This window comes from Alosa alosa, chromosome 3 (assembly GCF_017589495.1).
Source record: "Alosa alosa isolate M-15738 ecotype Scorff River chromosome 3, AALO_Geno_1.1, whole genome shotgun sequence".
NCBI classification, from domain to species: domain Eukaryota; kingdom Metazoa; phylum Chordata; class Actinopteri; order Clupeiformes; family Clupeidae; genus Alosa; species Alosa alosa.
In genome coordinates this window covers 13,869,444-13,880,376 of record NC_063191.1, presented here as the reverse complement: position 1 = coordinate 13,880,376, position 10,933 = coordinate 13,869,444, and positions in this window count along the sequence as shown.

Genomic DNA, 10,933 nt, shown 5'->3' with positions numbered 1-10,933 from the left:
CTGTTGAGTTTTGGGACATGGACAAAGAGCTTTGTGAGGTCTGCGACTATATACAACACAGTATTGTGTAACAACACATTCATGGTGCTTACCTGTCTACTGTAGTCTAACAGAAGAGCAACCATTTTATGCCCAAAGGTTCCAGATTGTTTCTGCTTGTACAGCGTCAGGAGGTGTGGCGTGTATCTATCCAGCGATGCAAAAAAACTGAATGGGAGGTTCTGATTGGTAATACGGTGGAACTCCTTGTAAAGCTGTGAAAAAAACATCAAACAAATAAAACATTAATTTTGAGAATGTCTGTGTAAAAGTGTTTGAACATATTCTACCCTATAACTATCCATCAGCTTTTCACTTACCTGGGCTTCACAAAAGAGGGCAGACCATCACTCTTTGAGCTCTGCTATGGGCCGTGAAGAGATGATGATTTCCTCACGTCTCAAGGCAAATGTTCGCTGCATCAACAGGAAGATGAGGGGTCCATCTCTTTCCGCAGACACCTTCTGGAATTTACTGGAAAGTTCATTTCTTTGAGCCTCTAAACTCTCCTTATCCTTTCACCCACAGGATAGTTTTAAAACCGGAGACTATTCTTCCACCCATCATATCCTGTTCCGGTCTTTTCCATCAAGCATGCATGCTTCTTCACTAATGCCTCAGCAGCTTTCCTAAACTGTTTACCACTTGGGTAACCTGTGTATTTATACATCTCAACAGCCATGGCCTCCAATATGTTGTGTTTTTGATCTTTAGTTGGCTTCAGGTTTTCCTTCTTGCTCATAAGCTGTATTGCCTTCACTCAGAATAAACTCCACCTCATAGGTGAAAGTGGGCACAGTAAAGTCATCAGGCAAACTACAGCTTCTCTCTGGTGAGGATAGGATTACTGTGTCATCAGTGCTGGTAGAGCTGAGATCTAAATCGGTCAAGCGAACTACCTTGACAGTTGCTATGGACGGAAGGTCCTCTATGTTAACCAAATTGCAGAGAGCATTATTGAAATCAGGGTTTTCATACTGAAGTCTAAAATCATACAAGAGGTCGAATTTAGTTTTAATTTCAGATATCAGGTCATCAACTGTCTCGGGGGGAGAGGGCAAGATAATTTTTTCTGCATTGTGATCATCCAGGATGATACGCAGTTTCAAAGGTGAGGCCATCTGTCAAAGGTTGGCTTTGCCTAAAACAAACAAACACAAACAACATTTATGAAATAGCAAATGCAAAAAGTTTTGTTGGTGCTTACACTGTTTTGCAAAAACTTGTCTCTGTCTCCCTCTCTCGCTCTCTCTCTTTCTCACTCACATTGCAGATTAAATGTATTTACTAATTATTTTCCTGCTGTATCTAAAATATTATGCATCCTTTTACATCAGGAATGTCACTCCTGGCCTTCAAATTATTAAATGTTAAGTCAGAATGCAAAGAAGAGTTTTACCACTTCATCCGAGACTGGGATAAAATGTTTAGGTACAAGAATAAGTCTATCAGACACTCTGTAAGCAAACAATGGCATCTGATCTTTCAGTTGACGGACACAGCAAACAACATGGCTATTTCCTTCATGAACAGTCAATTCAAATGAGTGTAAATGCTCAACATACAATGCATTATAATCTTTCAGTACAAGAGTGATTCCATTTGCAAGTAGTAGTACTGTATGTTTATAATTTCTTTAAACTCAGGCAAGGAGTTTTGAAGCCTGGTGCAGACAAACATGCCGGCCACAAAAGATGTTCCATCAATACTGACCTGATTTGTACTAAGGACAGTCACGTCTTTAGTAAACTTTGAAACACTGGCTTGTACCTCGGCGGCTAATGTATCAATGAAGACTGATTTGACTTTGGACGTCTCAACTGGTGGTTTGAAAAATCTTGGTGACGATAAGTAATACGTCATCATCAGTTGATGTCTCTCTGCACAGGTTTTTAAAACATTTTTGAAGTTGTTTGTGTCATGTATAATCTTTTTAAAAACCCTGTGTTTCTCCTCAAACCTCATTGTCCATAGATGGAAAGCACCGGATGAGGTGAGGGTAATGCTCCACAAAATGGTGCTTTGGTCTCAACATTAAATTAGGGAACACCTCCTGGAGTATCTGTCTGTGCTCTGAGATTTTGCAAGACATGTGCTGCAAAGTTTCTTCTGTGAATTTGTGAGACACTGCGAGATGCCATTAGTACTTCCCAAAACCTATCCCCCTCTGGAATTTTGTGGCCAATGAGAACAGGAAGTAATCGCAAGAGAGCATGATTCTCATGGCCATTTCCACCAATTGTTTCTCGAGATGAAAAACTCATTGGAATTGGATGATGACGGTCTACTTTGTCTGAGTCTTGATAAGGAAATTACTTAATTGCCTTATTTAGAACTTCGAAGGTGAAGTATTTAAGTGAAATCATACCTTTCACGCAAAGGGCCAATTCCACAGGTACTACACCTTCCAGGAGGTCATGTAGGATGTCTGGTGGAAATCCTGTGATGGTATGGAAATATGAAAGTTGGTCAGAAAAAGCACAAGTACCTTTGACACCATATGTTTCCCCAGCATTTTCATTTTCCTGAATTTCTTGTGTTAGATGGTCATGTTGGTCTGTTGACCTCATCTGGCAAGCATCAATGGTTGCATCTAATGTCTGTACATCCGTTCTGGAGTAAAGACAAAATCTACAACTATAGATAGGCCTAAAACTTTGATTAAAACCACCCAGCCAATGAGCCACAAGGTTATCTGCCACAACAGAGAAAACTGTCCCTTTAATCGAGTCACCCAAAGTTTCAATATAGACACCATCCTGTTCTAGTATCTTCAAGTCATTCAACAGTGGTGCAAACACTTTGGCATATCCAAATCTTTGGACATCTTTAGAATTGCACAACATGGCAAGCTGAATAGTGTGCATTGCAGACCGGTATTTTAACTGGCAAGTTGGCAAGTGACCAGTAAACGGCACACATTTTGTAATATCCCCTTGACGTCCCAAGAGGATTAGTAATTTCAAGGTCATCCACATACAAAATCAAGGCAAACTTAAAGGTCTCATTCACCGAGAAACCGTTTAATACTTGTTCCTTTCGAAATACTATAGCTTACTCCAAGTTGCATATGCATGCTCCACGTGAAAATGATCTTCTACCCCCATTGCCCGCATTAGCCAATGAAAGAAAATACATGGAAAAACAAGCGAATGAGAAAAAGCCCTTCCCTGTGACGCCGCAGGGAAAACAATTATTCATGGCCTCGCCCACCTTGGCTTGTGACCGCCCACAGGAAGACAGGAAGATTTTGGCCAGGAGATTGTCTCTCTGCAGCTAGTAGGAGCTAACAGCAAGTTGCTAATATGGCGGAGCAAATTCGTGCCTGTGTTATTTGTGGCAATAACACATCAATGTTGCATGTCTTGCCTTAAAAAGAAGAGTTGAGGAAGAAATGGTTGGAATTTATCTTTGGAACACCACCACCGAAGTATAGTGCAACATTAGTTCGGACGTGTTCCAATCATTTCGACCACACTCACTGTGCCTGCCTACAGTTAGAAAGTGGTTTTGCATCGATGTTCTGAAAACCTGGACCTGTACGTCATGACGATCGACCATCAGCTCACAGGCTGTAAGTACAAACAAACTTTTCCACCTAACGACTGTTACAAAATAGCATGTTCATATTCTTCACGTTAGCATGCATGAAAAGGGCACAAGCTAGGCTTAGGCTAGCCTATATTACAGGAAGCTACACCAGGCACGTAACTGAAGTGTTCTGTTTCGCGACGTGTAAAATCAGAGAATGTCTAATAGGAAGGGCTCTGGTAAAATCCATTAGAGGAATGGTCTATTTTTTTTTTACGTAGCTTACAGGCCACGCGCCAGGTGTAGCTACTTCCATTGATTAGACCTATTGGAAGCTAATTGTTGCAGAAGACGCAACGCGAACGGAATGCTTCAGTTACGTGCCTGGTGTAGCTACACTCATAAGAAACTGTATGACCACACTACCCAGAGATTTAGCTTGTTGAACCTATAATCTTCTAACCTAAGCGTTAAACCACAAATAATAATATTGGCAACAATATCTTATGCTCAACTAAGGACTGGTATTGTTCTAGTCTAAACAGGGAAAATCAAAAACACAATACCCGTGCACTATTAGGCTAATTTGCTATCACTAGAGCCTAGGTATTTACACTTCAGTCTAATGTAGTAGGCCTACAATGATGTTTTGTTTGATTACTTGCTGTTTACTTAGTGTTTTGTATGTCTTCTAGAGCACATCCTCATGTTGGGCTACACAGCTTTCTAGCCTACATTAGGTCATCACGCTAGAAGCAAAGGTTTGTGATCTAACATTTATTGTTGTGCTAGTTAGTTTCTAGAAGTCTTTTTCTAGTAGGCTAATACAGGTTCTTATGTGCTCGTCAATGTTTGGGAAAGTCAATTCATGGGTTTCATCAGGTCACTTTCCACAGGTGTATAAAATCAAGTACCTCGATTATGAATGCAGACTGCATGGTGCTTGATTAATACACCTGTGTAAATGGACCTGATGAAACCCATGAATTGCATAACAGATATAATTGATATTACTGAATGTCTTCTTGTGGGTGTGCTACTTAGTACATCATACACCTGACCACAGTCACTAAAATATTTTTTGTTTCCATTGTGCCAGTACAGTTTTGTGTGAGATAGTGAATGTCCTGTGTACTATTAGTATCTTGTAACTTGATAGTAATACACATTTATTTACTTTAGGTACCCAAACAGAATACTTCATGAAAAGTATTGAGTATTGATACAAGCACTTCGGATACACCATGGACATGGGGGCCTGCTACCTCTACTCCCATCAAGCCTGTTCATCCAAGGCCAGCTAGAAGACCTCGGGTTGATCAAGAGGAGGAGGAGGATGAAAGTGACATCTTCACAATAACACCTGATGGCTCCACCTATGGCCCAGCGCAATCAATGAGCAATGTAATAGAATCATCACAGCCAACGAATGTGTTTTGTGTGTTGGCCCTTCGGATACCCAGGACAACACAAGCCGAAACAACAACTCAGACCTTTTTCCCTAAATAATCCCAGCACCATCTTACAAAGGATCTGTAGGCCAGATGTCTGCATCGTCTGGCAAAAAAAGAGGACATTGTTAATTCTGTGCATAGTTTGGATGTTCTTGTTTTGTGTTTGCATTATTTTAATAGACTGCAATATTACTATTTGTTAGTGTTTCTCAAACTTTTTCAGACCAAGGACCACTTAAACAATAATAATCATCTGTATAAAGATCACTGACCACCTAGCAAAAAAAAAAAAACAGTAGACCTACTTCAACAGTATATTATAGGCCTTCTCACTAAACCACCTTGCTTATTGTCTTTGCACCATGCTTATGCTGTCAGAGGATTCATATGATTTAAACTGGCATACTGTAGGTTACATGAGTGTTGCAGAACTGTTTGGATTTACTGTACATACAAGTTGGCTCAATATTGCAAACAACTCATCTATTATATTTTACCACATCTACTTGTGGAACACTTGAGAGAGCTTGCGGACCACACTTTGAGTACCACTGCTGTATGTAAATATAATAAAGCTATTTATTGAAAATTGACCTGTTTTGTATATTAGTTTTAGGAGTTGCATCAGTTTTTGTCCCTTTTAGGCTAAAGGTTTATCTTACCTTTCATATCTTCTGTCTCACAGGGGCCATAGTCGCCATAGTCTAATGTTTAGTGCATTTTGAAGGGAGTACATTATGTTAAGGCAGACTGGTTCTAATCCTGGGTACAGGGTCATACAGACAACAGGGGTACTGGTGTTGCCCATTTTTCTAACCACATGAGCAATCCCCTTATGAAAAAGTAGTATAGGAATCCTATAGTATTTTGGGACAAAATATTATAGTAATCTTATAGGAATACGTATTTTGGGACATACTGTAGAAGTACTACTAATAACTCTATAATATCCTATAACTGCTATAGTTTTTCTATAGTAGTCTTATACTATAAGATTCCTATTAGGGGTTTGCACGGCGTGTCATCAGATCTGGACGTCGCCATATTGGAGATACTCGCCTCATTAGAAAGCATTAGGCACTGAAGTAAATCCCTAAGATCGTCAAGGAAAATGGTTAATTATTGCCGTGTTTTAGGTTGTACCAATAGGTCAGACTGAGAAAAACATCTGGTGTAGGTATCGACTTCCAAAAGTTATTAAAAAACCAGGGAGAAAGGAGAATAATGAAAGAATATATCAGAGGAAGGGGGGCGCTTGTGGTTGAACTTGGTACTTCGTCTCCCTCACCCAACTCATATGGATCTGCGCTGCCAATAAACCGTAATTTCTCGAAATATCGCGCCTTTTCTTATGGTCCAAGTCCTGCCCTATATGCCTTTGCATCTTACATGCATTTTGATTAGCTTTTCTGTTGTTTAGACACGGCTACAATCACGTAAGATATCCAAAGTGCATAATACTCCATTGTACTTTATCCACTGAGTATCGCCAATATGGCCGCGCGTGCTGGGTTGCCATGGTTACCGGCCAGAACGTGACGTCCGTGCAAACCCCTAATGGTGCTTTTTCCTAAGGGTCATATACTGTCTGTATAAATCGTCTTGTAAATAATCTACCAGTGCTTTTTCAAAGTTCTCCATGTCTCGTTTTAAATGTCAAAGTCCTCGGAAGTCTACCAATGAAGTATGGAGCTACTTTGAGCCTCGTAAATGGTGTAAAACAGTGATTTATTTGCATGGCTAGGCCGATGCCCGAGGCACCACAACAAAACACTGGTAGCATTGGCTAACTAGCGCCAGATTTCTGAGTGCAGGGGACAAGCTGAGGTGAGCTATGAGACATACGTTCACACTCGGTAACATGTTTCAAGACACTTTAGGTCAAAATCACACCGGAATTATCCTTTAACTTAAATCTTTTGTTGAGATGGATCATTGGGTTTTACAGTAATATTTTGACTGTGCCCTTGGGCAAGTGCCTTATTGCCCTAATTTGGTAATGCCCTGATTGGTACACTATCTATCCAGCATGCAAGCTATAACAGTTTGTTATTATGAACTTGTTTCCAGTCCTGTAAAAGATACTTGTGCATGATTTTTACAGATAACATATCACCCACATGACAGTAAAACTGTGACATTTTTACAAAGACAAGTTTTTCAAGAGGACTCTGCTATTTACCCTACAGGTGAGAATTCTGGTCCATTGCGTCCTATTGCATGTCAATGTTTATTGTGGCAGGGAATTGGGTGCTGAATCAATTTCTGCTGTATAACAAGGTGTAAAAGTCACTGTTTAGTCATAAATGATGAAAAATAATGGCTGCCCAAAACCGTTTTTAAGTCTAAGTCAAGAAAGAAACAAGCAAAAAGTTGGTGCTAGTTAAATTGATTAAAACAATATTGTACATTTGTATGTTATTCAAACACGCAAATGTTGCTAAGTTATGAATATATCCTAAGTTCTTTAAAGAAGATCATAAGACGTTACCAGATCATGTGATGAACTGAACCTATATACAACCCCAAATCATAAAAAGTAGTGTAAAATGCAAATAAAAACAGAATGTGATAATATAAAAGTATTGTAAACCCATAGTTACCAGCAAAAAGGACAACATATCAAAAATGTTGAAAATGACAAATTTGACTATTTCATGGAAAATATATGTTTTACAGAGTGGAAGGGGCTGCATGCATACACATTGTCATCATAGTCTAGGACTGACATTATAGTTGCTTGAATAATGGTCATTCTGCTTTCTAAAGAGAAGCAAGACCTAATCCTGTAAAGTGCACCTAATTTAATTTTTACCTTTTTTGTGAGATCAAGCACATGTGTTCTAAATGATAGTTTGTTATCTAGCCAAATGCCCAGATATTTGTATTGAGAAACTTGCTCAATTTGTGCCCCATTTAGGGAACAAATGTTATAGCCATCAATGTCACACTTTCTCGATCGTGTAAAGATCATATATAGTTTGTTTTTGCTTCATTTAGAACCAGTTTAAGATCTTAATCTCAATGTTAACCAATGGCAACACATATAGCCTAGTGCCCCACAGGCGATAACAGACAACCATGTTTTGTACTAAGTACTATCAGAGTCATGAACACAGGCTGAAAACCTTGCAGAAGTTGAATACGTACATGTTTCTAGGGACTAGCTTACAAGATGGCTCCGAGCCGACAACACAAAGCAGGCAGGGTCCTGGTGAGCTCTTAGTGTCTAGGCTGTCTTAGGCACATCTGACGTAGAACTGCAGCAACAAGCTATGCAGGTGCTAGTGTGAGGCCAACAACACAGAGCGATCAGTGTAAGCTGAGCACACTTGCTATTAGAGACTGAGACAAAACATGTTGGGCGTCAGTCATGTGCGTGAGATCAAGCTACCAATGCAGGCTATAACTGTGGGCAAAGGCATTGCACAAAGTCCAGCATTTAGACAGATATGTTCAATAGAAACGCTCTTCCAAGATGCAACACAGCCCAGTGATTTTATATTATATGCTGAAGTGTCCACAAGTCAGTGTGCTTTGATAGTGGGTGTAAAAATGCACAGGCTTACACACTCTGGGGCAAGAGGGGCGTGGAGTTTCACTCTGCCCAGGGAGACTTACAGGGTCAGATGTACGTACATTTGCGAACGTAGTGCTATAAGTGCCATGGCCAAACCGCAAAAAGCAAAAGCAGTGGATCTTCAGTTTACGTGCTATTTATCATACCTGTAGCTCATCGGGTAATTAGCGCCTTTCTCTGCCCCCTACCACAATTTGTGAACGTTCGCAGCTGACTGCATACAGTACTTCAATCACAAGCGCAGTTGAGTTCACTGATGACAACAATAAAGGAATCTAATGTTTAGTGATCATGATTTAATACAATATGATAAGATGTCAACAAGCAAGGAGATAATGAAGACTGAGGAGCAGAAAGTTGATGACATGAAAGTGAAAGTAAGACATTAGAAAGACAGGGACTGAGGCTTGGGGGCCACAGTCTGCTTAGAGGCTATGCCTCTAGGTATCGTACTTGAGGACTGCTATGACTATTAACTATTAACTGCTAATATTAACTATTAACATTACTGTTATTGCACCTGTTAATTACACAGGTACATAATTTGACCATTATTTACTTACAGTGGGAACATGGAAAATAGTTGTATGTTTGTGTACATTGACTCTTTTCAGGATTCATCTCATTTGATTAACAGGCAGTCGCCCAGGCAAGATACCATAAATGTAAAGTTGGTCTTGTAAACAAACCAGAATTTGAATGTATCATTTGAATGTATGAGATATGAGGCATTCATTCCCAAATTCCTCTTTCATCTAGACATGGCTGACATAGCAGGCTGTAGAATGGTGTCAGAAGGCTCACACAGGGAGCATTGGATAGTGTCCAGGGTCAGATCAGTTCTGTGACAGTGCAGCCAAAAACTTACAAATGGTTAAGAAATTGTATTATATGTGTTATTGATAGAAGATTTTTAGAGTGTGAGTGCATGGATGGAGAAAAATCGGGAGGAGGCAAACAACCACAGTCCATCAGAGAGCTAATGTACAGTAGGATCCCCTTCTTCAGGCAGGGGGAACCCACAATGCATACCAGCAAGAGACCACCCGCCAAGCTATTGACACCAGGGGCGGGGTGGAAGATGGAAGTAGACCATGGGAAGACAGCTCCAGGTTAAGGAGATATGCAGCACTACCCAGATGCCATGCCACAGTCCACCACAGGCACCATTGGAGGGATGGAGTGACAGGCCAGAGGCATTGTGGGCAGATCGACCAAAGAGGCTCCAAAGCAGAAAGAGAAAGCACCACCTCCCAATGTAATTAATCATGTACCAAAGACTCTCTGGGGCAGTCCACCACAGGCACCATTGAGGAGTGGGCCTAAGGCCAGCAGAAAGACCACCTACTGGCCTACTGGTTAGCACTTTGGACCTGTAACCGGAGGGTTGCCGGTTCGAACCCCGACCAGGAGGCACGGCTGAAGTGCCCTTGAGCAAGGCACCTAACCCCTCACTGCTTCCTGAGTGCCGTGTTGATGCAGGCACCAAGACCAAATTTCCCTCACGGGATCAAAAGAGTATATACTTATACTTAATCAGAGGGATCAATACATTCAGAGCAGTGGCTATGTAAATATATTGATCACATATCAGACATATCAGATGTCTTACTCTTTAATTTTGTGTTACATATTATCTTTCATGGACGTCTGTCATTGACTTTCATGGCCAGTTTTGAACACAGGAAAGTAATGTAGTCAATGTAGACATTTTCACTTACATGATTAGACAAATCAAATATCTCACTTAGTTTCTGATCCCAGACAGCCTCCTGTGATAAATCACTGATGAACACACACATGTGACGAGAGCACAGTAGAGCTCTGGGATGGAGAGCTCATGTGACAGTGGCGTGCGGACGTATGCCCATGGGGTGAAACTGGACCCCTCGTGCCTAATTACCTCTCACCTGCCCCAGGTGTACCCTGGCAACGATTACCGTGACAACTGATCTAGGAGTAAGGAACACATGCGTCGGAAGGAAACTTGAAGACAAACATGTCAAACTCCAACACCTGAAGGAAGCATTCCATTTTCTTTCTTTTCCACTGTTGGCTTTTGTAAACTGCCCAAGGAAAGGTGGATCGTCATGAGGCCACCAACTTTAGCTACGTCTAAATCGTCGCCTGGGATAAAAGGACAATAAATGACATGAGACATGCCGGTGAAGATCAAAAAGATTGACTTCAAGACAAGTAAGTGAGACCTAAAGCGCTTTCCACCTCCTCCTCCCTCCACCTCGCCTACAGATAACAGTATGGGTGCTCTTGTACTCAGTCTGCATTTGACCTTTGAACCATTCAGGTTCCAGAATTTTTACAGAGCCTG